Source organism: Furipterus horrens, unplaced genomic scaffold, assembly GCF_987537825.1.
Source record: "Furipterus horrens unplaced genomic scaffold, mFurHor1.1.pri manual_scaffold_2, whole genome shotgun sequence".
NCBI classification, from domain to species: Eukaryota; Metazoa; Chordata; class Mammalia; order Chiroptera; family Furipteridae; genus Furipterus; species Furipterus horrens.
Window position 1 is genome coordinate 156,983,209 of NW_028327172.1, and position 21,759 is coordinate 157,004,967.

Sequence of the window (21,759 nt, forward strand, 5' to 3'; positions counted from 1 at the left end):
ATTACTGCCATGCAAGGATATTTAGATTTTAAAAAGAAAAGAAGCTGTAAATCTGAACTTTTATGTGTAACTCTCTGAATTTTTAAATTTTGGCAACTAATATGAATTTTCAAAACCATTACGCAGGCCAAGAGAAACATGTCTGAAGGCTGCCAGTTTCCATCTCATTTAGAGACTGGAGGGGGTAAATGAGTCTTGACTGGTCTCAGATGACATCCAACTTCTCCCAGAGCCAGGATGGCCCTTGCAGGCCTTTCTGCCTACATCAAGAGTAGGAGTGCTTTCCTTTCCACTCTCCAGTGCACACCACAATCTTCCATTTTCAGTGTCTCCATTGACAAGCTTCCCAGCCATAGAATTTTCTGCCTGTGTTAAGGATTGACTATTAATGTTATGCAGAGTCAGGCTTGGCATCTCTCAAGTGGGCATGTCTGTCTTGGAGTCTGGATAACACCACTTTTGAGGAGGAAGTGAGGACAGAGGGACTCTGATTAGAAGGGAGGGGTCAACCCCACTTTTAAATTGGGAGAAGTAACCTGGTTATTAATCAGGAGATTTTGATTTTAGTACTGATAGTAAAGTAGTTACCATTATCCATGGTGGATACATTTTAAGATCCCTGGTGGATGCCTGAAGCTATGAATAGTACTGAGCCCTATGTATATTATGTTTTTCCTAGATGTACACATACCTATGATAAAGTTTAACTTGTAAATTAGGCACAGTGAGAGATTAACAGCTAATCATAAAATACAACAATTATAACAGTGTAATAAAAGTTATGTGAATGGCTTTGAGGCCATTATTAAGTAAAATAAGGGTCCCTTGAACACAAGCACTGTGATACTGTGACAGTTGAGGCAGCTAAGTGACTAACAGGGAGCATTTACAGCTTGAATACTCTGGGCAAAGGGATGACTTGCGTCCTGAGTGGGAGGGAGTGAGATGGCTTGAGTTTTCATCACACTACTCGGCGTAGTGCACAACTAAAAATTTATGAATTGTTTATTTCTGGAAGTTTCCATTTAATATTTTTGGATCAAGGTTATCCACGGGTAGCTGAAACTTTGGAATGTGAAACCACGGATAAGAGAGACTACTGTGTTTGGAATTGTCAGAGTGATCATAGGGTCCTTGTCTTTTTCTCAGTAATTCTTCACAACAAACCTAAAAAGAAGACATTTTTATCCTTATTCCATTGATAAGAATACAGAGCTTGGAGAGAGAATTCAGCTAATATCACATAAGTAGAAAGTACAGGGCTAGGAATTGAACCTTTGTGGTCTATATACCTCCAAAGCCTTTGCTCTTGTTCACTCCTCCATGATGCCCCCTACGTGAGGTGGGGTGTAAATGGGAGTGAGGAGGGAGAAAGGTATCTCCCTCATTTTTCTCTCCTGCCTGTAAGGTTAAGTAACTGTGCAGGGATGGGGTAATTCAACTGTCCTTGGTTTCCTGATTCCACAGTTACAGCAGCTCTAATAGGTGAGGAAGAGAAATCACAACTTAGAACAAAGATGCTTCTTCACTCTATTCAACCCAGCATTTCCAATATATATTTGGTCATGGAGCTCTTTCTTGGAACACTTACATCATATCCCTGGTAACCAGTGTTCCATGGACCACTCTGCAAAATTTTCCATTTAACTCAGCCCAAGGCAGTATCATAAAAAAACAAGACCTAAGAATCTTCTGGACCAAAGAGAACACTTTAATAATGAAGCTGACAACAGGCTAGGAGAAGACTAAAGTCAGGAGAATTAGACTACGAGAAAACCCAAAGAGACAGGTTTATGATAATAAATACACTTGGACTTTATGAAAACCACAGATAATGGAAAGGTGCTAAGAAGAGAATGTTCAAGAAAACACCTTGACTATGAGAAAACTTGTCAACTCCAGGAATGTCTTACCATGAGAGGCTGGGAAGGGCAAAGCTGGGAAACATTTTTCTCTGCAGGATTTTAAACAGAATAACTTTCCCTTGGCAAGGCTCAAGTGTGGATATTTCTTGAGTAAGAGGATAGATTAGATTATCTCAAAATCCTTAGAAATCACCTATGTTAGCTACAATTTAAAAATCACCTTTGAAACACGAAGGCCAGCAAAGTAAAGAAAGGCACCACACACTTTCATAAGCAGGTTGATTGCAGAGTTCAGCCCTGTACCCTCAGTTTATCTGAGTAAACTTGCTTTCTGAGATAACACCCTTTCTTTTGGAATCTTCCAAACAGATTCAAATGACCAGTGACTGCACCCAGCTGCTCTTACTGCAGCCAAGCAAACACGAGATGTGTGATGACCACAAATGGTCAGCCCGCTGGGGAGCATGTCTAATGAGGAGACTTTCCCAAAATAAGCAACATACAATGCGATTTGGGATTCCTAAATGTCATAGCAAAGCAAATTCCAACTTCTTGTAGCTTTATGACATGTTACAATTAAAAATAAATATGCAATCCTGGGCACCCACCCCTAGGTAAAGATTTCATGGTCCCTTTTGTTGTGACAGGCCATTAGTTAGGGTAATTAGGCCCTGTCTGCCTCTCTCCTGGGCATCGCCTCCTCAGGCAGGACAGGGTGGTGGTTAGAATTCATGGTTGGGACTCTAAGCCCTGAGATGCGTTCATGCAGGGAGGGAAGGGTGGGTGTCTCCCTGGCACTAATGAGAGAGCCTCTGGACTGTCTCCAGGTGCTTTAGGCTGCAGTAAGCAAGCCTCACTGGTTAGCACTGACAGGCAATGAGTCATCCTTCCAGCTAGAAAGGGGTTCATTATTCAAAATAAGGTGCCAGAGTGCCAGTTAGCGTGGTTGGAAATAAATATACCCAAGTCTTGTCAGCAATGTCATCTCAATTTCTATTCCCAAAAGTTTCAGATGCTTCCCACTGCACTTTTGCCAGAAAGCACTCTGTGATGGGAAGTAGAGGGAGACTTGGCTCAGCACCCTAAGAAAAGAAGTGGAGGTGATAATGATAATGCCCTTCTGCTGGGCAGTGAGGGTGAGAGACACTGGAGGAAGGAGAGCATCCAGCAGAGGCAGAGTGCCTGGCCCAATGCAGACTGCAGAGGAGAGCAGCTCATTTAAATAATACCCTCAGGTCTTTGAAGCTTAGATGTGTTTGGGGTTTTGTTGCCACATGGATTTGGACAACTTATTCTAACTTCACGTCTTCATCTGCAAAACGAGCAGAGTAATAATACTTTATGATGTGCCTTGAAGGATGGTTGAGAATGTCAATGGTAATACATATAAGTTTCGCAGCACAGTATCTGTATATCATGGGGTGTTCAATAAGAATTATTATTACTCTGAATACTTAGATATAAGCTGAATTCACTTTTATAGTCCAGATAATGCTACAGTATTCCCTCACTTATCGTGGGTATTATGTTCTAGACCTTCCTGCGATAGGTGAAAATCCGTGAAGTAGGAACCATATGTTTATTTTAGTATTTATATATATTTTAAGGCTTTATAAACCCTTCCCACACACTTATAAACCATTCTCAGTCTCTTATTAACCTTTCCTACTCCCTTATTAACCTTTTCCACACTTATAAACACTATTTATGTTCTTAAACATATTCTACACTCTTTTGTTTTTAAAGTATATTTTATTGATTATGTTGTTAGAGTAGTTCCAATTTTTTCCCCTTTGCTCCCCTCTTCCCTCCAGCAATCCCACCCCCCTTAGTTTATGTCCGTGGGTCATGCATGTAAGTTCTTTATATTCTACACTCTTAAACCTACGTAACTTTAACAACATACGTATACAGTACTGCAAAATCCCGCGATACAGTGAGGCCACAATAAGTGAACCGCGATATAGAGAGGAACTACTGTATTCTGCATGGTCCTTTTCCTCTGCCCCACCTTGAATATGTTCCCTTAGATTTGGTCCAGCGTGTATACCTGTGTATATGAAAAAGGAGAATACTAATAACTAATACAAGCTCAATACTTTTCATGTGCCACAGTCTGTCCTGACACCTAATATGTGCAACTCATTTGATCTTTACAACAACCATATGAGGTTCTGCAGATGATAAAGCTGAGGAAGAGGAGGGTACATGGTCTCCCTGCCTACCTCACAAGACCAGCAAGTGGCTGCACCAAGATACATACTTAGGCAACATTCCCCAAAAGCTACTCCCCACTATGCCGCTGACTCAGATACGTTCCCCTTTCTTTCCCTCAATTCATCACCAAGAATTTCATGGACAGAATATTATGTGATCATAAACATAAACTTCTAAATAGATCTTACAAAATAGTCATTAATTTCTGTGCTTTAGATTTGCATGCTACCCTTATTTTGAAGGTGAAACAACTGAGACTCAAAGAGAAAGGCTCCTGGGCCTTGGGGTAGCCCCAGTTGACTCTGCTTAAACTCAGTTTGTTGCTGTGATGTTCAATGCTCAGAACTCGCTTTCCTGTGTAGTTTAGTCAATTGTTTCCACCTTATATGTTTTGGGCCTGAATCAGCTCCCTGAATACCTGTGGGATCAAACTCTTCCTTAAGTTATTTTCATTTGAAGATGTTTTTAAAATGATTTCATTTAATAATAGCTAAAACTTTTAGAAATGCACAGTGGGGCAAAAGTAGGTTTACAGTTGTAGTTCATGAAATACAGAGTTTATTCTTGTATTATTATTTATTAGTTATTATATTATTTTCCATATAAACAACTGTAAACCTACTCTTGCCCCACTCTATAGTTTCTCACATATATTCATAGAGTTCCCTTCCTCTAATTGGAATTAAATTAGATATGCAAAATTGAATTCTTTTCTGATAAAATACAAGTAGTGCCATTAGGATAAAATAGCTAAAAGCTCTGTTGTTTTAGCTAAGGATTCCTGGCTGCCACTCACCTGAGTTGGGCTGGTGACACTAGGAGATCCTGGCTGAATGGACTACTAGCAGCAGCCCCGAAGCCAGCCATACACCTTGTGTCTGCAGGTCCTCTGACAAAATCCATTTATTAGACACACATCTGGGAGCCAAATGGTCTCATCCTACAATGTTAATACCATTCTGCCTTCCCTCCCTCACTTACGAGAGGGCACTTACTTCTTCCAAACTGCTCTTATCAGCAAAGAGACTGCCATAAGTAGCTACAAGCTTTGGGGCCACAAAATTTAGGAAAAATATTTTAATTTGTTTTGAAAATTAAACATGTCATAAATTACAAACTAAACAAAACTGTTGTTTAACACAACTTGGAGCCCTCTCTATCTGGAGCCTTTTGCTTAGTGCTTCTTCCTTATTAGACCAATATTTTCTGAGACTTATCTCCAGTCTCAGAAACAAGCTAGAACACTAAACATGACAAATGCATTCCCAGAAAACTATATATCTAAGAGACTCTGCTATATGCAGTTCCAAATAGATATGTGATTACCTACTGGAACTTCTTAATTTGAATGGTAGGGTTAACTAGCAGAAGTAGTCAGCCTACTTTTTTGAAATGTTGCCTTTTGAAAATCAAGTCCATCTTAACTTGTTGGTAAGAAAAAGCTAAATGTCTGTGAACCTCATTTGCAGATAGTCTAGAGTGTGGTGTCCTGGAGAGAGGTCAGGAGTTCAAGTTCTTCCATGCTGTAAACCAGCTGCATAATCTTAAACAAGAACCAAGCTTTGTGTTCCAATATATTACCCTGTAGAAAGAAACTGGGATAATAATATAGACTCATAGGGGTCACCATTAGTATGAGATGAAAAAAAGAAGAAAGCAGTTTGTAAATTCACAATGCTAACAAGTTGTTCAAAATTATGAGCTTCGGTATGAGGAAAGCTGAAAAGATTAATTCTTCTCTTGCTTCCATATGACCTCCCTTCCCTGCTGCCATGGCTTTCTGGCATTACCATGACACTAGTGCCTTGGGGTTAGGGTGAGTAAACCTGAGAATACCATATGGATGGGTAATATATGTTTCTACAAGTGGAAAGTCGTTAAGGCAAAGATCTCCTTCTGGATTTATTTTCCCCATTTCTTTTTTTTAAAATATGTTTTATTAATTTTGCTGTTACAGTTGTCCCAATTTTCTTTCCCTCTGCTCCCCTCCACCCGGTGAACCCCCTCCCTCCAGTTGTCCCCCCCCTTTTAGTCCATGTCCATTTGTTGTGCATATAGTTCTTCTCAACCTCTTCCTGTCTATTCCATTCCCTCCTACTATGCTTCTTAATTCCTGTACCATCTCCCTCCCTCTCCCTCTTCCCCCTCCCTGCTGACCTCCCCCCAGTGTGTTCCCCATACCTATAGTTCTTTTTCCACTCTCGTTGCCTATTTAGTTTGCCTTTGTTTTGATTCCCTACCTTCTGTTGTTGGTTCTTGTGATACAGTTTTCATTTTAATGTTCATAGTTTTGATCCTCCTTCTTCTAAACCAGTCCCTTTAACATCTTATATAATAGTGGTTTGGACCTAATAAACTCCTTCAGTTTTATTTTGTCCTGGAAGCACTTTCTCTGCCCTTCTATTCTGAATGACAGAATAGAAGGATAGAGTAATCGTGATTGTAGGTTTTTGCTTTTCATTACTTTGAATATTTCTTGCCAGTCCCTTCTTGCCTGCAGGGTCTCCCTTGAGAAATCAGCTGATAGTCTAATTGGGACACCTTTGTACATGATTCTTTTCTTCTATCTTGCTGCTTTTAAGATTCTCTCTTTATCTTTAATTTTTGACAATTTGATTATAATGTGTCTTGGAGTGGTTCTCCCTGGGTCCAGTTTTTCTGGAACTTTCTGTGCTTCCTGGACCTGTAAGTCTATTTCTTTCCCCAAGTTCGGGAAGCTCTGCTTCATTATTTTTTCACATAATTTTTCAATTTCTAGTTCTTCTTCTTCGCCCTCTGGCAATCCTATAATCTGAATGTTTGGTCTCTTATAGCTGTCCCAGAGGTTTCTGATCTTCTCCTCATGTTCCTCCCTTTTTGTTTCCTCTTTCTGCACTGGTTGACTGTTTGTTCCTTCCCTATGTTCCGGATTGTTGATTTGCTCTCTGGATTTTATTTTCTCACCACTTGTCTTGTATATGTTTCATTCATTTCAGTATCAGTGGTTTTCATTCCTTCCCTGTCTTGTTCCAAATCTTTTGTTAATTCTGTAAGCCACCTTATAACTGTAGCTCTGAACTGAGCCTCTGAAAGGTTTCCTATTTGTTTGTCTGCTGCCTGGTGAGCTGCATCACTGGGATTTCAATCGTTGTCTGCTTCATTTTGACAGATTTGTGTTTTGCTTTGCTTCCTGGGCAGGCTGTTGGAGGTGGAGCCCCATGTGCTCATCACTACCCGGCAACCGGCAGTGGTCTGCAACCTTTTTCGCTGTGCTGTGGCGCTTTGTGTGGGGGCAGGGGCCCAAGATGGATTCCTGCCATTATTCTCCTCTGGGAGACCAGGATTCGTACCCCCGCCCTCTGGGCCTCTCTGTCTGAGGCAATGGGAGGGATGCCTTTCCAAGCATTGGGGTTGCGAGCTGCCGGGACTCGACTGCAGCCTGGATTGCTCTCCCTGCCACTATCTGCACTGCTACTACAAACAGCGCTGACCAACCTTTCCATTCCGGTTCCGATTTCGCCCCTCCTACCCGTCCGGACAAGCACCACTGGTTTATAACTTCATACATTGGGCTTCCATGCAGTTTTATTTTCTGGAATTTCTGGTTATTTTTTGTTTTGAGGTAGTTGTATTCCTTTCTAGTTGTAGAGGGAGACCAAGCGTGTCTGTCTAAGCCTTCGTCTTGGCCAGAAGTCTCTTTGCTTGCTATTTTCCCCATTCCTTAATAACAATAATGGTCATGTAACAAACAGGTTATTAGAATGACCCTCTTTCTGGCTTCAAAGACCCTAAACAAAAAGCCATTTAACTACCTCCAGGTTTAAAAGCAGAGTGTTTAAACCACCTATGAAAGACTTTCAAAGAGAGTGGCACAAAACTCATTTGCATAGGCTTAGTCCATCATCCATTTACAGGGATCAAATTAGAATCCAAAGCAATAGAAGACAATTGTGAAGAGATGTCAGAGTGCTATGTATTCTACCTCCCCGTCCCCACTCCACCTCTGGGAATGGAGAAGGAGAGTGATTCCTCTCCCTCTCCATCTCTTCTTAAGCCAGAGAGAAAGTACTTCAAGAGAAGAACCCAAACACCTTAACATATACCTGCTAGAACTGGGGACCAGGGGTGAAATGAAAGCTTTGGTTAGGTCAGACTGAGACCAGCCAATTGATAGGAAGTGCTGCACTGGGATTCCTTCTGAGTGCTTCTTAGAATAGGTTTAGCTCATATAGGAGTTGATAAACCTTGAGCCCTTTTGAGTCTCATCCAAGATGTCAGCCTGAGGAGCCATGTAACCTCAATAGGACAAGCCAATGCCCAGGAAACAGAAATTATAATGTTTGGCTGAGAAGAGTAGTCATTTACTTGCTGTGATCCTCAATTTCCTTGTCAAGGCAGTTACAATCCAGGAACCCCATTGTAAGAGTCTGAGGAAGCCATAAGCGCACTAAGGGAGAAGTAGTTAGCAGGGCATCTGCCATCTCCCGGTTAGGTCTATGCAGGCAAGAGGAGGTTTCCTGTCCCTGATCTCTCCTCCTCCTGCATCCCTTCCATCCAACTCCCAATTCTGTAGGCCCAGGGCAACCTAGGAGGGAGGCAGAGAAAGAGGAGACCCAGGTGCAGAGGAGAGAAAAGTCAGTTCTCCTCCGCTCCTCTAGCAATTTCTTGGCTGAAGCAGCTGGAGCTAAAGAAGGGAAAAAGTTTTAAACTGGGTGAAAATATAAAATCATGACTCAGGAATGGATCTTTAAGTTGTTAAAATGACTGTTCTTATGAATGAAAGTGACTTGAAGATTTAGTTCCTGAGAATGATGAGAAAAGCTGTATGATTTGCAGGTTTTTTTTTAAATGGAATGTTTTTACTTAAAAATATTTTAAATGTTTCTTGTTTAATTGTACTATCAGAGAAAATGTTCCAAACAATACTGATTCTTCAGAAAATGTGTTTGATTTGGATGTTTGATTTTGGTTTACCTCTCTCCACTTGTGCTCCTAGAATAATACTACCTGTTCAAGATTATATATTGTGCATAGAACCAATATTCTATAGTCTAATACTTCTTTACAGAAAAAACAATTACCAATATTAGCCATTTTTTGGAACAGATTTAGGTATTCTTGAAGAAATATTAATAATACTATTAATACTATTAATTAGGTCAATTTTTGCTTTATGTAGTTTAAGGTTAATAGTTGAAGAAACACATTTTATAATATGTTAATTATGTTATAGCATCCCTCCTTATTTAGATTAAGTTATATTTTGTTAATTAAAGGTATTAATTGTGTAAATTCTACTGAATTCTACTTTAAATTCTGTTTTGTCTGATATTTGATATGACTACACTAGATATATTTGATTTGTTTGTCTTTTTATCATTCTTTTGTTTTCAGCCTTTCTGTGTAAACTTTAGTTTATCCTTTTGTAAAGAGTAAAGAACTTTGATTTTGTATCTAATATAAGAACCTGTGTCTAAAGCCAACTTCAAAACAAGGAAAATCATTAGGAATAAAGAGGGGCATTATATAATGACAAAGGGATAATTTTTCCAAAAAGATATACAGTCCTTCCATGTTTTAAATTGAGTAAATTTATCTAACAACAGAACATCAACATACTTTAAGTAAAAACTGATACAACTGCAAAAAAGACATCAATACCCCTTTGTCAGTAATACATAGAGAGGTGGTCAAAAGAACAAGAGATTCACAGTTTTGAGTACATGAAATAGTGTCTTCTTGTATTATTTATTTATTTATTTATTTATTCTTATATTATTTATTTCGATTACAATTGTAATACAGAAGTCAGAAAATCAGTAAGGATATAATTGAAAAGAACAGTACCATCAATCAACCGGAATTAATTGACATTTATAGATTACTTCGTTTAACAACAGTAGAATACACATTCTTCTTCCATTTAAATGGAGCATTTACCAACTTAGACTAAAATTTGAGCTATAAACACATACTTTAACAAGTTTAAAACAATAGAAGTCATATAAAGTATGCTCTCAGGCCATGAATTAAACTAGAAATCAACAACAGAAATATAGCTGGCAAATCCCTAAATACTGGAGACTACACAACATACATCTAAATAACACATGGGTAAAAAAAAAGACTCAGAGAAATTAGAAAATGTTTTTGATTTAATAAAAATATTTTTCAAAATTTGTGGGATGCAGCCAAAGCAGTACTTAGAGGGAAATTTATAGCATGGAATTCATGAGTTAGAAAAGAAGAAACATCTAGAAATCAATAATCTAAGCAGTTTCCATTTTAGGGAACCAGAAAAAAAGAAAAAATTAAGTCCAAAGTAGGCAGACAAAAAGAAATAATAAAAAGCAGAGCAGAAGCCAATAAAGTGAAAAACAGAAAAATAAAATCAACGAAATCAAAAGCTACCTTTTTGAAAAAACAAAAACAATAAAACTGATTAACTTCTGACCAGACCAACTGAAAAAACAAAACAAAACAGAAGAGAACAAACATAAATTACTCATATCATTTCCCATGGAAATTAAAATTACAATAAAAGCTATTATGCACAACTCTTTGCTGAGAAATTTGATAACTTAGATAAAATGCACCAATGGTTACTTGAAGAATTTTTGTGCTTTAATGGTAGTGTTTATTCAATTTATTCATAGTTATTGTAGTTATTTATATGTTTGAATCACTTCTGCTCTCCTGTGTTTTGTCTGTATAATTCTGTCTTTATTTTTTTCCTTTTCTATTTTTTATTGAATTAATTAAAATTTTCTTTAAGTAATTTAATTTTTTTCATTTAAATATCCTTTTCCATCCCCACCCTCCAACTTGGAGGCTATACATTTTGTTTCTAGTGTTTAAATGTTTTACTCATAAAGAGATTAGCAGAGACTGCTAGTAATCCCTTATTATTCATTTCCCTCTTCTTTTTAAGTAATAGAAGGCTGATTTTGGTTGTGATATAGTTGCCTGGAATTAAGTCCACACTTTCCAGCTTCCATTAGCATCGCAGAGGTCACAGTGATCTTCACAAGAGTAGTGTAGATGAAGTGGTTGAAGTAAAAGCCTGATTTCCATGAGGTCCAGAGAGTGAGACATGAAAAATTAGAGCAGAAGTAGACAACTCTGTTCAGGAAGTTTTAAAAAAGAATAATTTACTTAGGTAAAATTTATATAACGTAAAATTAACCATTTTAGAGGGAACAATTCAGTGGTATTTAGTACATCTATAATACTGTGCAAACATCATCTCTAGCTACTTTTAAAATATTTTCATCACCTCAGAATAAACCTAGGCCCATTAAGCAGTTTTCCTCTATTGCCCACACTCCCCAACCCCCAAACAAACATCAATCTATATCTGTCTCTATGGATTTATCCCTTCTGGATATTTCATGTAAGTGTAACTGAAGAGTTTGTTTGTTTGTTTGTTTGTTTGTTGTAAGGGTGAGCAGAAATGGAGAAATAGCAGAGAAGGATACAGGGTGACATAATGGAAAGTCAAGCCTCTGTGCTTTTTCTGTTTGAAGTTGAAATCTCTGTACATCTCTCCTGTGGCCACTTTAAATGTCATCTCTGCTGCACCCTATTTAAGCAGATCCAGCCCTTTTCTAGTGGGTACTTCCAAGGCACTGAGAGAGAAGGGAAGGGGAACAGGTATCTGTTCTTTCCCGTTCCCAGCAGTCCTCATCCAGGCTCTTGTTGAGATGACATTTGCAAATGCCTTTAAAGACTTCTTAAACTGCCCTTTATAGTCCAGAAGTGGATGGGGACCAGATCAATGGAGAAGTGAAAACTGATAAGCCTAGCCCATTCTTCTTGTCTCAATGATACTATAAGAAAGCCATCGGGATGGGTCTATGAAGGATATTGGGCATCCTCAGCTGGAAGAACTGAGATCTTCCGAGGCCATGGTTCTTCACTGAAAAGCAATGCTCACATGAATTATTTACTAGGTACATTGTTTAGCTAGTACTATGCTGAGTGTTGTCTATGCTTCTCATAGGTCTTCACAATCACTTTGTGTGGTAGGTGCTGTTATTACCAGTATTTCCATTTCACAGCAGGAAAGTAATTAGCTCAAGATAATACAGCTGGAATTGATGGGACACACATAAATTTGTCTTTAAAGGCAACTATACTAAGTTGCCTGAGTTTTAGCTAAACTTTAAAGGCATCTACAAGATGCTGGCTGGGCAGGGGCCCCAGTAGAGCTTGGCAAGGGAACCCTGAAAATTCCCTTTGAGGAAGCCACACACATTTTGTGTTCTTCTATTCAAATCAATTTGTGACTCAAAGTTTCCTTGCATTTTATGCATTTTGCTTTACAGTTAGAATTACTTGGATATTCCCCTTGACATTGAGCTGTTACTTTTTAATTTTTTTCATGTTTGCCTTCAGCCATTTGAGGGTTGCATTCTGTCCCTGTTTGCTCCCTAGTTTGGTTTGGCTGCTAAGGCCCATCCATTGTTACTGATTTACTGTTTCCTCGCTTGACATTTTATCAGCCTCATTTCTCACTTCCCGCCCTGGGGATGAATATTTTAGTGCAGTTTTTCACACTGTCACTCACACTTGCTCTCTCTCTCCCCTTGCCTCTAAAGGCTGGTGAGCACAGCTCAGATCTCAGGTGTGGTCTCTGGAGACTTCCTCTTCTTGGGTCTCTCAGCAGAGGCTGTGCATCTGACCACAGAACTATGATTTCCTGAGGTCTATTTCCAGAGGTTGGGCAAGGGTTGACAAAACTTACCCTTTATGAGCATCTGAGACAAACTCAGAAATTTCAAGCAGGGTTTTGTTTGTGGTATTGGTGGTGAAGGAGGTGTTAGTCTGTTTTGGCAAACTTGTAGGCAGAGACAAAACAGATAGAAAATAGTCAACCACAAAGAAATGTGTCTCAAAGAACAGGGGAAGAACACTAGAGGGTGACTTAAACACTTGTATCTATAACATACGATGCTTATATATGATATTGTCTTCAGAGGAAGCTAGGAGAAGGGTATGTGGAAATTTCCTGTACTATTTCTGCAACTTTTTGTGAGTCAAACTATTTTGAAATAGAAGGTAACAACAACAACAGCAATAATAATTTAAAATATTATAAAAACCTGTGTTTACTTTTGTATTTATATTCATATCTACAGTCATATCAAGTTTATTGCATTTCTTACTACTGATTTACAATTGGGAATCAGTAAGAGTCAATCTGATTATGCCACTAAGTTCTCTGTGGCTTCGAATTGTTCACATGTCACATTCTCTGTTTTTTAAATATATATATTTTAAACAGCTTTTTTGGGACATAATTCACATGTCATACAATTCACTCATTTAAAGTCAGTGTATAATTCAGTGGCTTTTGGAATATCTACAGAGTTGTATAACCATCACCCTCACCCCCCAAAAAATCCTGTACCCATTAGCAGTCGCACCCTTTTCTGCCCTACATATTTCCCCCAAGTCCTAGACAACTACAACTCTTTCTGTCTCTATGAATTTTCTTATTCTAGATATTTTATAAATGGTATCATATATGTTCTTTTGTGAGTGGTTTCTTTCACTTCACATATTGTTTTCAGGGCTTATCCATGCCATAGTATGCATCAGTACTTCATTCCTATTTATTGCTGAATAACATTTCATTGCATAAATATACCTCATTTTATTCATTTATTTGTTGATAGGCATTTGAATCATTTTCACTTTTTCACTATTATAAAAATGCTTCTATAAAAATGTATGCACAAGTTTTTGCATGGCCTATGGTTTCATTTCTCTTGGGTAAATACCTAGGAGTAGAATTGTTGGGTCATATGGTAACTTTATGTTTAAAATTTTAAGAAACTGCCAAAATTTTTGAAAGAGGCTACACCATCTGACATTTCTACCAGCTGTGTGTGAGAGTATCAATTTCTCAATGTCCTCACTGCTACTTGTTATTATTTGTCTTTTTTATTTTAGATATCCTAGTGAATATGAAGTGGTATCCTGCTATGTATTCTGTTTGACTTTTTCCTGATTGCTAATTACATTAGCATCATTTCATGTGCTTATTGATGATTTGACTATCTTCATTGAAATAATATCTATTGAGATCCTTTGTCCATTTTAAAATTGGGTTAGCTATCTTTTTATCACTGAGTTACAAGACTTCTTTATATATTCTGGATATAAGTCCTTCATTGAATATGTAACTTACAAATATTTTTTCCCATTCTACAGGTTGCCCTTGATGGTATCATTTGCAGACATATCTTTTTTTCAAGTCTCAAAATCTTCATGGATATATATCCAAATATGCTGACTGAAATTCATCCTCAAGATTTTTTGAGAACACTATACATAGAAGGTAAAACATTTTAGTTGAAAACTGCCGGAAGTTGTCTGTCTTGCTGAAGGTTAGACTCAATACTTCTTGGGGAATCCTATTTCTTTGCTCTGGGAGAAGCAACTAAATAGGCCCTTTAGCTGCACAATTATAAACTAAGTGCTGCCTTACTACTCTGACTTGATAGTTTTTTAATGCCAAGTCTCTAAACAGAAGCAGGGGTTCATTACTAATGTAAACTCCTTTGTATGTTTTAGTCAAAGCAATCTCTTTGCAGATTTGCTTTTGTTTATTTGGTGGAGGGCTGGTTGCAGAAAAATGTTTCTTGGCGCTACGCTATGCCTGTACTATGGCTCCTTCTGACAGAGAGAGATGGTATTTGTGTATTTGTCTCGGAGTTGTGTATGAGAGATGAGCACAGAGAGAAGAAGCCATCGAGGCTGTTTTCACAAGAGGCTTTCTGCTATTCTGGACTTACCCAGCATGGCATTGGAATTCAGGTGCTGAAGTATAGCACTGAATTGGACAGAGAGTGATTCTAGCCTCTTCATAGCCTGGAGAATGGTGGTGTCACAGGCACTGGAGTAGCACCATTGGAATAGACATTGGTGTTTCCACAAACGCATCTTTAGTAGTAGCTACAGTGAGGTTCCTTCAATAGCTTCAAGATCGGCAGTCCAAGAAGAGACTGAACATGAAAGAAAGGAAATGAGCAGAGCAGACTGCATGTGGTGACTGAAGAAGACACAAAGTTGTTATCCATCTGAGAAATAGCTGGGTTCACTGAAAGAAAGAGAAGTTTGAAGTTTAAAGTCAATCTGAGCCATTGCAACTTGTGCCTTTGTTCTCATGTGACTGCAGTTGTACCCACAGGTCAGTCACCTTTTAAGGAGGGGGTTGGGTCAGAAGTCACTGACTGACAGCCTGGGGGACAAATATGGTCACTCTGTGGATATAGTTGATTTAATTAACACAACTTTTAATTAAATTTGAATTTAAATGCCTATAAGGTACTTAAACTATCTCTTTGTTTTGCCACAGAATCTGCGACTCCTTATTGTTTCATACCACCTATTCGTACCCATCTAACCTCTGTGGATATTTGAGTTACTGAGCCTGTGATTAAAGTCTTTCAAGTAATCTATTATTAACATTCTGTGATTCACAGTGATCTTGGTAAGAGGGCTTTGGATATCCCAGTTCAGCTTGTTTATCTATAGACTCAGCCAGCAGTCCCCTTCATGGGGTAGGGTCACTCACTGTGGAGTCAGTTGTGATCCTGGAAGGAAACTGATGTTTTACTACCTTCATCTGTCATTTTTATAATGAAATGATGGACAAAGAGATGAGAAGCTGCTTGGAGAAAGCCGGGATATTTATACTTTAGAAGATGGATACACCAAGCAAGGATCATCCCACTCTCTAACATCTAAACCTGCACTTAGGATAGGGTGCAGAGCCAGTTTTTAATTTACACCAAAGCTTTGATTCCATGTCAACTTTTCTCCTTTAGAAGTTTCTCTTTACTAGTCTTATCCGTAACAAATGTGTCCTTGGTGATTTATTGGATTTCAAATATCAGCGAGCAGGTGGCAAAAGCATCTTTTAGGTCAAAGATGCTTTCTGAGTCTCTTGTAATTTCACCACACAAAAACTGTCTATTCTGTTTATCAAAAACTAAATAATAAGATTTAAGGGGAAATAATTTAATGAGACTGTTACTTTTTCTATAGATGTTATTTTACCCTTCTAATGGCAACATTATAGAATTATAGGAGTAGTGTTCTAAACATTTAAAATCATCTCATGTAACCATCTCATATAGTTCTAGCTCTTATGAAATCAAAGCGCAGACAGTATCATTCTGATTTTACACAGAAAAAAGCTGAAGCACGGAAAAGACACATGACTAGTTAAATGGTTGAAATGTGAAACTTCATGAGTTCTCACAGCTAATAGATTCAAATAAAAATTTTAGGAAAATTGAATTTACCCTGAACTCTTCCTCAAAACCAATATTTATATAAGAATCTTAATTCCTATCTTTGTGTTTTTTTCCCTTCCTGTTTGTCCTCTTGATTCAGATGTCTGCAGACTGGGGCAGCATTTGTGATAAAGTGAAAGCTGAACTGAAGATCACCAAGTTCAGTGTACAATTTTATAATAAATTACTGAAAGGATGTTCTCAGAGGAAAGGTTAAGTGTGGTGGTGTTGAGAACCACTGGCACATAAAAAACACAATAAAATCAGTGTAGCATAGAAAGAGAAGACATTCTACTGTGAACTCGACTTAATAGAATCAAATCAAATAATGTACATAGTCATACAAGCAGGATGTAAGAACTACAGTCTCTGATCAAGACATTCTTGTGTGGATAAAACCTGGCCCAAAGGGCTGATCATGGTTTGCATTAGTAATGCTACATTTTCAGGGCAAGAAGAGATTTAAGGAGTGCATCAGCTGAAAGTGTGTGAAGTTCAAAGCCAAGAATAAGAAAACAATTAGAAACAGACATCTCCTGCTTTACCACAACTTGACCAAAGAAAAGTGAGGATGGTTTATATAAGCAACAGGGCGCCACAAGAGAAAGAAATATAGCTTTTGATAAAATATTTAGCGGAATTCAATTTTCCTAGGAAGGAGAAAATGCAGTATTTGAATGAACATGGTAGCTAAGCACCTTGAAAGTATAACAGAAGTCTTAAAGATTTGTACATAACACAGGGGTTTGTCCCTCCTGCAAATGTCTACCTGAGAGAATGGGCATGTGGAGGTAGATTGTATAGTGGAGCTTGTGGTGTGTTATGAAACTCCATTAATAACTTAAGCCCTAAGCAACAGTGAAAACTTTGATTCTGTGGAAATATTGACTGTTTAACATCATGAGAGAGTGAATTCTAAGAAATTACACAATAATAAATTGTCAGTCACTGACAGTTACTAAGAGTTATAAGTAAGGGATAAAATTCCCATTCAGAAAAAACAAATGGTTGCAAGAATAAACAGGATTCTCATTAGTGACTTTTCTAATTTATTTTCTTCTGCAGCAGCTGATCAGTTGAGAACCATTTTGTTAGGCCCTATGTCCATAGAAGGTGTTTTCAGGGCATTTCTTTTCCTGAGCTGATGTTCTGATTTTTGGTCACTGATTCATATCTAGGTTTTCTCCTGCACATTTTATCTGACTTTCCGTATTTCATTTAGAAGTGCTAGGAGGAACGGCAGGACAGGCCTGCCAGAGATCTGTTTACATGAGAGACAGAACTCCCCTTAAGGAAAGGGAGAACTGAGCAGCACGGGTTTAGCTAAGGGCCATGCTGGGTAAGTGTGGAGGGGGAGAGTGGCTCTAAATTCAAGTGTTTATTGCTCATCTGCCCAGTGACTCAACAAATGTGGATTCATATTTGAGTTCTAGGTTTAGGGAGGTGCAATCAATAAAAATGCAAACAATTGGTTTGCTAATTTCTGTGGGCTACTGAGAGCCAAAAGGGTCTACAGAGAAGCTCCAGGAGAAACAGGAGACAGCATCCTCATTGCTGACATTAGTGTCCCTGAAATGGTGTGAGTGTGTTGTGAGGGGGGATGGTTATCAGATGCAGTGGGACATGGATGAGAATAAGCTCTCTCTGCTGGCATCAGCAGCACCTTCCATGGTCAAAGACAGAGCACAAGGCTTTTGGCACAAAGACCAGCCTTGCATGATTGACAGCTATAGCAGTGGCCTTGGCAGGGTTGGCAGAAGCCCTCAGCACAGCTGCTTCTTTATCTCTGGCAGCAACAGGAATTATCATTACCATGGTTCAGAGCAGAGGGAAAAGTGAGGAAGGGGAGGGGCAGGCATGTGCCAGCTGAAACACCAGCTTTTGCCTTCCCAGAGCTATGTGGACAGAATTTCAAGGTCCTTGGCTATCTTGAAGATAAGATGTGAGCATATCCTAAGAAATTGTTTTGTTGCAACAATCTCACTGTAGTCACAGGTAGACATGGTCTAGGGGAACACAGATGATAGAACAGAGAAGAGGACAGCCTGTGTCCCCTGAGTTACATGTCTCATGTTAGGAGCAGGATTAATGAATGGGTGCTCTTCCTTGTCTGAGTACTGTCTCCCAAAGATCTGGTTTTGTTCAGAGACATTTAGTCAGTTAGCTCTCTCAGATTCAAGTGGTGAGCATTCCTTCATTTGCCTGACTACAGAGAAAAAGAAGCAAGAGAAAATAAGTTGGGAGGATGTAGAATGTGCAGTAATTCTAAACTTTGGTAGTTCAAATGAGAAGGGCTGGAGTTGCAAATAAAGATAGAAAACCAAGTCATTTAGAAGCATTGGTTTTAGGTTCATGAAGATAGCAGACAGGAGAACGGGGAGGGGAAGGTAAAGACTGACATCAGAGAGCAGTGTATTTAGGAGAAAGTGGTCATAAGTAGAGGAAGTCAGGTAGAGAGCCAGAGAAAGGTTTGGGGAGTAAATAGAATGACACAGGTAATAATACACCAGGCAAATGGACATACAGTCTTGTATGTTCTTGTAAATTTGAATAAAGAGGAAAGAGCTCCCTAGCCTGGTAAGAAAAGCTGGTTCAAGCTGTCCACATAAGAAATATTTGAGGCTTACATGGAAATATGACAGGATACAAGAGGGAACAGGAGAAGTAGTGGCTATTGATTTAAGGAGAAATAAGCATAGGAAGGAAAGAGTGGAGTCATTGTAGGAGGTTCCAACTTAGCATGTAATAGACACTTAATGAATATTATTAGACAGAGTGTTGTTTCTAAGATATGCTTGGAAATAGCATCACCAAATGGTGTTTGCATATTACTTGTTCTTCCTTTCTCTGAGTCAGTTTTTTAAAATCTTGTTTTCAGTTTCAAAGAACTTTTTTTTTCATCACATTATGAACAGGTAAACATTTTGATTCCCCATGCTTCTCCATTTTTTATTAAGTATTGGCTGAAACAGTTCAGCTTCCTAGTTAAACAGGTATTCCAAATTAAACTTTTCTTTTTGACTTGCTACCTAGAGTTGGGAGTCCGTGGTGGCATGAAAACAGGGTGATGGAATGAGCAGGAGAGATGAACTTCATGAATTAACTGAGTTCTTCATCACTGGCCGGTCTGATTGCTCTCCTGGTTTCAACTTTTAATAGTCTAATGACTGTAGCACAATAAAGGACTTTTATAGACAGGATCACAGCAAACATAATTTTCCTGAGGACCCCATGTCCCGACTGAAAAGGGGTCTGAGTGGGCAAATGACTTAGGGGAGAGGTTAGCAAATTGTCTATGCCCATAAGAACCATACTGGATATTAATTCATCATGAAGGAAGTAGTAATATAATTGGAAAATTCATGGAGTAGAATATGCTCTAGTCCCAGCTATGCCAGGAGACCTCAAAAATGTCACCTAAATTCCCTAAGTATTGGTTTGCTCACCAGTCAGTGGAGCTGGGGTACATGAATCCTATGATTCTTGACAGCTCTAAGCAGCTAGAAGTTAGAAGGGTTAGTGGGTCTTTCATTACTGGTTATTTACTGTGACATTTAGCTTTCTTCTGAAATGTGGGTAGCCTCTAGCATGTGCTCTCAGCCAGAGATTAGGAGACATTAGGAGAGGGCAAAAGGTGGAGAGGGAGGCACTCTATTAAAAACCCTCTCTGTGGTCAGTATTCCACTGTGTACAATGGAGAGGGGGAGAAAAATGATAAATGTTTTCATATGTATTTCTTTACTTATCTGTGTGAAAGTATTTGAGAAAATTTAATAAAAACTTGTGCATATATATATATATATAGTTACTGAATAGCAATTGGGGTCCTACTGCCTGCCACCGCCCTCTAGGCAAAATTCCAGAGGCAAAGGTTGGTGATACAGGAAAGGAGTCTTTATTCAAAAGCGTCACAATTTTGGAACAACAGCTTTCCACATGCATTAGTCACTTAAGCCTATCAATTAAGGCTAAACTCTCAACACCTGAGTTCTCCTAGCATTCCCTCTGTTAGTTTTTAATTATCATATTTCTATAGGGTTAGTTTACAAACTAAAACAACATATGATACAAAAGCTACACAATTTTTGAAGAATGGCAGGCTTCTGCCTCAGAGCTCATGCCCTATAGAACATCCAAAGAAGAATAATCTTGCCACCCTCTGCCAGGCCTACTTGATCCTAATCTACACCCAGAGTTTCTTCTCATCCAAAATACTATCTGTTGGGAAATGCAGGCAGCCACAGCACAATCATCCAGGCATCCTTGAGAAAGAGAGCCCAAGAGCCAGAGAGAGCCAACACCTCTCCAGGAGCCCAAGAGTGCTTCTTTTATTTAAAATCTCAAGTGACAGAAAACTCAACCCAATCTGTCTTAAAGAGAAGATGGATTATCTTAAGCAGCTGACCACAACATTTTTGGCACCAGGGACTGGTTTTGGGAAAGACAATTTTTCCATGGATATGGGTGGTGGGGAGAGGTGAGGGGTGGGGGATGGGGGAAAGACAAAAGGCAGTACAGTAGTCCCTCTCTATATCGCGGTTCACTTATCACAGCCTCACTGTATCGCGGGATTTTAAAAAATATTATATTTAATTATTTATCACGGATTTTTCACTATATCGTGGGATTTTGCGGTACTGTATAAGTATGTTGTTAAAGTTACATAGGTTTAAGAATGTAGAATATGTAGAATATGTTTAAGAACATAAGTAGTGTTTACAAAAGTGTGGAAAAGGTTAATAAGGGAGTGGGAAAGGTTAATAAGGAACTGGGAATGGTTTATAAGTGTGTGGGAAGGGTTTATAAAGCCTTAAAATATATATAAATACTAAAATAAATGTAAGGTTCCTACTTTGTGGATTTTCACCTATCATGGGGGTGGGGGCATCTAGAATGTAATACCCACGATAAGTGAGGGAATACTGTAATACAAATGAAGCTTCCCTCATTTGCTCATCACTCACCTTCTGTAGTGTGACCCAGTTCCAAATGGACCATGGACTGGTACTAGCCCACTGCCAGCCTCAGGGGCTGGGGATAAGGGCTCAAATTATGTTACTAAGACCTGATGTGTCTCAGCCCTGCTTCTTCTGGTTTGGCTCCATTCTAAAATACACAATAGTTAGTCCAGGAGAAACTTTGAACTCTTCCTGGTCACTCAACGAAAGTCCTGGCATCCACTCAGATTGGGCTTGATTGGCTTAAGTCATGTTTCTATTCCTGAACTTATCACTGGCCAGAGGGGATAAAATACATTGATTGGCTTGAATCTTAGTCACATGTTCTAACTATGACATCATGGACCAAGCAGTGGAAAGAGTGACTTCTCAGAGGAAAGTTGGGAAACTATCATTTGAAGAAAGGTATATAGACAGATACTAGGCAGCAAA